This window comes from Trachypithecus francoisi, unplaced genomic scaffold, assembly GCF_009764315.1.
Source record: "Trachypithecus francoisi isolate TF-2019V2 unplaced genomic scaffold, Tfra_2.0 Lachesis_group5, whole genome shotgun sequence".
Lineage (NCBI taxonomy): Eukaryota > Metazoa > Chordata > Mammalia > Primates > Cercopithecidae > Trachypithecus > Trachypithecus francoisi.
In genome coordinates, this window is record NW_022681470.1 from 91,809,582 (window position 1) to 91,817,319 (window position 7,738).

The window sequence follows — 7,738 nt, forward strand, 5'->3', positions numbered from 1 at the left end:
TTTGTCTTAGCAGGCATTTAACCCAGTTAGACTCAATATACAAGCTCTGCCTTTCCTTCTGTAGGTGGTAGTTTAAATCTTAATTCAATTATTTAGTTCTTTGGTGTACTGCTTTGAGACAGTCCTGTGTTTATATGACTCAGGCGTCAGCCTGAACTTGTGTATTTAACCACACAGAAAATTAAAGGACTTCCTTCTCTGGCTCTCTCCTCTGTGGAATTCTCCCTCCACGTTCTAGTAACTGCAGTTAATCAGACTCTCTTTTTAGATCCTCTGACCAGAAAGACAATGAGCTATGAAAATTTTACCAACCTACAATATGCCTTCTCTGCTACAAAAAACAAATCCACAAATCAAATCTACAATAAAAATGGAAAACTAACTGCTATGCCAGTCACTTCTCCAACTTTCATCTCCCCACTACACCCTGGCTGCTCTTTTATTCTTCAGAATTCTCAGGTGGTCATTTTCTGTATTTTATGTACCATATAATTGTTACCAGTTAGATGGCTTGTCTGAAGGGAATTTACAATATTATTCCAGAAGTGAAATTCTATGTTAAGTATGAATGGACATATTTGTATTCATTGGTCAGTAAGGTCTGCATTATTCAGGATGTATCTACATATGCATGTATATGCATTTTACGTACTTGGACTGCAATTTTATTAAATACTTATTTTACGTATTTGAACACTTCATGCTTTAAAAATATTCTTCTAAGACATGAGTTTAATAGCTTTATAATACTGCATCATATATAGGTACCCTAATTATCATTCTTCTGGATATTTTTGCTTTTTACTTTCATAAAAACTTTGAGATGAAATCTTTTCCTCTCTTCCTCAGAATAAACTTTTATTGGGAAAAGTAGTATAAGGAACTTTGCGTCTTATAATCCAGAAAGTTTTTACATTGTATGGTACCAGCAGGAAATAGTTTATGAGTTCCAACACTGGGTGCTGTAATTTCTTTATAACAGAAATTACATTTTATTGTTTAAATTTTAATTTATTTGACTATTAGTTAAGTAGAATATAATCTTACATGTTTTGGAGAGTGTTCTTTTTTAATCAATAGTCCATTTAGGATAAAAATTTTTCACATTTTCAATAAATTAAGATACTCTTTTCCTAACAAATTATGTGAGGTTTTTTTTAGTGAACTAAGGATAGTAATCCTTTATTAATTATGTGTGATGTAGATATTCATGGTATGTCTTTTGCCTTTTACTTTTGTTTATGGTATCTTTAATCTACCAAGGTTATCCAATAGATTATGAACATGTGCTACTTTACCAAGATATCTTGCTTAGCCATAGGTTAAGACATGAGGACTTCAACTGAAACTTCTCTAAATGTAGAATCAAGACTTCATCTGAGTTTGAGATTAAGAGAAGAAATTATCACAGGTAATGTGGAGATGAGCCACTTCTCCAATTGCATTCTCTAAAGTGTGGTGTTTTGATGGTCAAAACCTCCTAAAATTAGGTCCAGGAGAGAAAGAATTAGAAATAAGAATTGCTAACAGAAAAAAACCATTTCAGAATCATGAACTAAGGGTTACTGTTCAAGAGAACTATAACACTTGGGCCACTCAGTCCAGAGAGCAGCTTCATTTTTTGCAAAAGTGAATATGGTGGCATATAGATTAAAGTATTAATTTTATTCTGTGCTACACACTTACAGGAGAAAACTCTTAATATCCAAGACAAAAGCAGTGCCTTGCTGATGAATGAAGAGACATGTGTGTCAAAAATATAACTGACAAAAGGCCAGGCGTGGTGGCTCACACCTATAAACCCAACACTTTGGGAAGCTGAGACCAGTAGATTGCTTGAGCCCAGAATTTCAAGACCAGCCTGGGCAACATGGCACAATCCCATGTCTACTAAAAAAAAAAAAAAAGAATATAACTGACAATGTAGGAGCCCCTTACAGGTTCCTTTGATGCCTTGGTTTCCTCTGTCTACTCTGCTTTTTGTGGTAAAATCAAATTTGCAAACTCTTCTTATTATAAATTCTTATCTCTCCCTTATTTGGATCGAAGAAAGTTGACTGAACCTGTCTACACAAACTACTCTTAAAATGGATCATTACCCTCTTCCCTGTCCGTGGGCAATTACCATGATTCTTCTTGAGCAGCTACTGTTTCTTCAGCCCTTCTGCTAGGATAAGACTGCTTTACATACAGCATATGGAGTCGAAAAAGAACAGAGAGAAGTAGTCACAAAAAGAGGAAGTAGTGGTTAGTGGGTTCTTGAGAAAGTTCTCCAAAGGTTACAAACTGAAAAGATTGAAAAATTAACAGTTCTATGCTAATCTCTGGTTTGTCCTTTTTGGCAGCTCCATGCAGAAGAAAAAAATAATCTGTGACTTCTGTACCTTCTTCACGATCTCCGGGCAAGACTGAGTCTCTGACCAATGCACAGGAGACTCATCAACATCTATCTAAGCCCCTTCTCTCTAACAGCTGCAAGAGTGTGGTCTTCTATCATCTCAGGCCAAGGAAGCGCAATGGTTACACTCATCCACTCCGGTCACCTGCGTTCCATTTTGTGTGAACGGGTCTTGCCCTAAAAAGTAAATATATCTGCTGAGAAATGCCAACGAGGGAGACAGAAGAGATTTTTAAAGGGAAGGACAGATGTTATAAGTGGTTATTGATGGACCAAAGTCCATATTATAAATCTTCTCAGGGTGCAAGAGTTGATTTAACTCCATTGAGATGGACCCTGAAATATGCACAAAAGGAATTTTGCAAATAAATCCATGTTCCATGCCTAGAATAAAGTAATATCATTACAATCATTATCTGCTTTCAATGTCCAGCCCTGCCATTTAGTTTCAGCTTCAGGTCCACCGGATCCTTCAAATATTTCTTCAATCTCCTTTTGTCCCTCAGGACCTGTTGGAAAGAAAGGCCTCCAATGCTAATAAGGAAAAGAGAAAAGCCTTCCTTTCCTTGCAGGTTTAAATCTGCTGAAAGTGGAAATTACTCTTTTATCTATAAATACTGATAGGACTCTTTTGGTAGCAGGGAGCAGGACCAACTTATGCAACCTTTGTTTTGTTTTGTTTTGTTTTGTTTTGTTTTGTTTGTTTTGTTTTTTAACTTATGCAACCTTAAGTAAGAAATGGTAATTTATTGTAAAGGAAAATGGATAACTGTTAGAATGCTAAGCAGGAAGTTCGTAAACAAGCTGGAATCAGAAAGTGGGAGGTTATTGGGATCCTTGGAACTACCTCGACCCTGCAATCAGACAGACTCCTCTACCTGCCATCTGTGTCCTTGGACAAAGTGCTCAACCTCCGTATGCATCAGTTTCCTCATCTGTAAAATGGGCCCAATGGTATCCATCTTTTAGGATTTTTGTGAGGATTGAATGAGTTAACACAGGTAAAGAGATTGGACCTAGGTCTGAAATTTGCTAGCCTCTCAAATACTAGTTACTGTTATCGGTTGTTTCGTATTTTCTGCCCACATATGTTGATTTCTATTTTGTTTCTTTAAAATAATTTGCCACTTTCTGAAATTGTCTTATTTACCTAATTGCTTACTTGTAAAGCATGAGTCTTCTCCTCTAGTATGTAAGGTTTATCACACCCTCAGTAGAGGGAAGGCAATGAGTGTTCTGCTACGTGTCCTGTTTGCTGGAGCAGAGAACTTTCAGCCTATTTCTGACCCAATCCTCTGAGTACCTCTGCTCTGAAAGTTGTGACTGTCTCTCATTCCCAGGGCTGTTTCTATTTCCTTAGCCAAAAGCCAGACTTTCTAACCCATGGAGGGGAGCTCAGTGAACCTCAACTGTAAGGCTGAATCAATCAGGATTAATTTAGTTTCAAGCCAGACTGAGTCGATGACCATTACTAATGCTACTATCTTAAGTTCTGCCCGCTTTCAAGGATTTCCTTCATCACTTTCTTTCAAGAACAACACTAATTGTGGTTGCAGTAATGCAACCGTCCACTTCCAGTTTTGCTAACATATTATATAAAATCATCTGTGAAGCAAGTTCTGGGTTTCCATCTGAGGCTGTAGATGTGAACTGCAGGAGAGGAGGGAATGCAGGAAAAGTTGGTGCCTTAGCAGTTCGAGCCACCTGCTCATACAACTTACTTATGCCAGGTTAAACTCAGTCATATATATATATATATTTATATATATTTAAGGATGTATTGCTGCTGTGCATGTACAATCTTGTGGCTGCATAAAACCCCATTCATGATGAGCAGTTCAAATTGCAGACTGCGTGGTCACTTGAAGTCCCATGTTAAGTATTAAGTTTTTAGTAAGGTCTAGGCAAACTTGATGCTATCTCCTAAAAGAACATTTACCTCCAGAAGACAGTATAACTTTTATCTAAAATTCTAGAAGTCTGTGCTCTAATTTTCCTTTTCTGATTCCTTAGAAGCACCATACAACATCCGTATTTGCTACAGTCATTTCAGGCTACATTGGATCTACCACACCACAAGTCTCAAGTGGTCAAGCAGCTTTCAAGGCAATCTGGAATTATTGCAGAGCCTTCTCTTGCCCTGAGCCTCACTCAAAACTAATAATGTTATGGGCTCCTCAGCAAATGGGTAAGAGTGGTGCACTTAAATGAGGATATATTGCATCCAAATTCCAAACATATCTACCAGGTATTGTGCCTCTTCTTTAGTAATAAGAAGGTGCAAGATGCAGCAATTTGTTTTAACTTTGAAGACATTTTGACATGTGAAAAACAGCATAATCTAACTTATAGGGGTTTCCTGAGAAGAAAATGAATTACTTAGCCCAACACATGATATTAAGTAAGTGCTTAATAAGTATGAGCTATGATGATGATGACAATTATGTTTATTATTACTACTCTACTTGAAATTTAAGCAAGACTGCATAGAGAAGGCCTTCTTAGATTTCAAAAAACTTCCCTTCTCCACCTCCCAACTACAACATACTGCAATCACAGGAGTAAAAGAATAGAAATAATGTCTGAGGTAGAAGTAATTGTATCTGTATCTCTTCATAAAAAGTAGATACCAAATTCAAGAAGTCAGTTCTACCAGTTGTTATGTGCTGAATCGTTTTACATGTAACAATACGTTCCAGTAAAGTCTTAGACTGCTTTACGGTTTTTAACAAAGATGTGGCAGGAAGTGTCCTCACTCCATACTGATTCTATATGTTTGTGTGAACTTGTAGTGTGGGAAGGGGTGTGGAGAACGGCTCGGGAAACAGTGACCTCCACCTCCAAGAAGATAAACAGGTCTTTGGGACTGAAGAACTTAACCCTCCTTAATTCTGGAAGAAACAGGTCTTTAGGAGCTTCTATGGACTCCCTAATAGACAACTAATCTCTACTTTGGAAAAGAGAATAAATGTCTTGAGTTCAGCAGTCAAAAGCAGTGGTGGACGGACCTGGAATGAGAATGAGGGGAAAGGAAAGAAAAACAAGATTTGGGTCGAGGAGGAAGGTAGTCATCTGCTCCTGAACAGATAGTGCTCCTCAGTGTCTACCTGACACTGTTTCTAGGGCCTGCCTATGTCTCAGGAAGTGCCAGGGTCATTCAACCATAGAATCCACTACTGGGAAGACCATTTTACATTCTTTCCAAGGAAGCTTCCTGAACACTCTTATGGTATCATTGTCACCCACAAGCTTCAGAGCTCTGGCCACACACTCAACTGTGGAACTGTCATAGAAAAAACCTGGGATACTTGTAAAATCGATGGAGCACTAAGGACCCACGGGGTGAGAAAGAGCTGGGCAGTATATACCTGGAAGTGGACTGGAGCAATTTAGTGCATGCCAAGTTTGAGACAAATAGTCATCTCTTTTTTTATTTATTTATGTATTAAATATGTCAGGCACTATTTGAAGGGCTTTCACATATTAACTCACATATTAACTAGTGATGAAGAAGTTGAGATTTTTGCCCAAGGAGAGAGGCAATAGTTTTTCGAGCATAGGAGTATGTTTAAATGGTGCAAGCAAAACAGAATCTATAAGGAGCCACATGGTATACAGAGAGTGGCAGATAAGAAGTACTCTTTGTAGGGAAAAGAAAGAGAGATCAGACTGTTACTGTGTCTGTGTAGAAAGGGAAGACATAAGAAATTCTATTTTGACCTGTACCTTGAAAAATGCTTTGCTGAGATGCTGTTAATTTATAACTTTGCCCCAGCCACTTTGCCCCAACTTTGAGCTCACAAAAACATGTGTTGTATGGAATCAAGGTTTAAGGGATCTAGGGCTGTGTAGGCTGTGCCTTGTTAACAAAACGTTTACAAGCAGTATGCTTGATAAAAGTCATCGCTATTCTCTAGTCTTAATAAACCAAGGGCACAATGCACTGCAAAAAGCCGCAGGGACCTCTGCCTTGGGAAGCCAGGTATTGTCCAAGGTTTCTCCCCATGTGATAGTCTAAAATATGGCTTCATGGGATGAGAAAGACCTGACCATCTCCCAGCCAGACACCCGTAAAGAGTCTGTGCCAAGGTGGATTAGTAAAAGAGGAAAGCCTCTTGCAGTTGAGATAGAGGAAGGCCACTGTCTCCTGCCTGCCCTGGGAACGAAATGTCTTGGTATAAAACCCAATTGTACATTTGTTCAATTCTGAGATAGGAGAAAAACCTCCCTATGGCGGGAGGTGAGACATGTTGGCAGCAATGCTGCTTCACTGAGATGTTTGGGTGGAGAGAAACATAAATCTGGCCTACATGCACATCCAGGCGTAGTACCTCCCTTTTAACTTAATTATGACACAGATTCTTTTGCTCACATTTTTTGTTGTTGTTTTTTGTTTTGTTTTGTTGTTGTTGTTGTTGCTGTTTTCTTTTGGCTGACTTTCTCTTTATTATCACCCTGCTCTCCTACTGCATTCCTGTTGCTGAGATAATGAAAATAATAATCAATAAAAACTGAGGACATTCAGAGACCGGTGCCGGTGCAGGTCCTTGGTATGCTGAGTGCCAGTCTCCTGGTCCCACTGTTGTTTCTCTATACTTTGTCTCTGTGTCTTATTTCTTTTCTCAGTCTCTTGTCCCACCTGACAAGATATACCCACAGGTGTGGAGGGGCAGGCCACCCCTTCACTCTTGAAAGATATCAAGTTTTTAAATTTTAATAGGAAATAGAGGACATGTTATTCTCTATAAAGTCTTTCTACCCTTATTAGACTAGAAATTACATGAAGATAAGGATCATGTCATCTTTGTTCAACACTGTGCAACCAGTGAAACACTGTGAATACTCAATAAATAATTGTTAAATGAGTGAATGAAGTCCCCCAGACACAGAAGCTAAGGAGACTTGAACCTTTCTAACAGGATAGCCAGTCTTAGCTTGTATAGCTGGATAGCTTCTTGTTTACTTCAGCCATAATGTCACCCTGTATTTAAGAAGACTTAAAAACAAGAAAACAACTTCATTTCCTTAGGACCCACAACAGAGGGAATGCCAATTAGCAAATAGCAGTATCCTTGCTTCCCTTTTTCAAAATCTCCTAGGCAATGCTCATGGGTGCCAATGTGGAGAGCATCTGTACTCACACCTGAATCGTATGGTCATTCTCCAATATAAACTTCCTTAGGGTTTTCCAGGACAGGTCCTCATGTTGCTATGGCCTTTGATGCTGGTTCTAGGTGAGTGGACACCATGAATCTAGACCTGGATTGGGGGGCACTGAGCACTGACCTCAGATGCTCACAAAAGCTTCTGTTGTACTTTGTCCTAAGGCAGTCTCTAGGC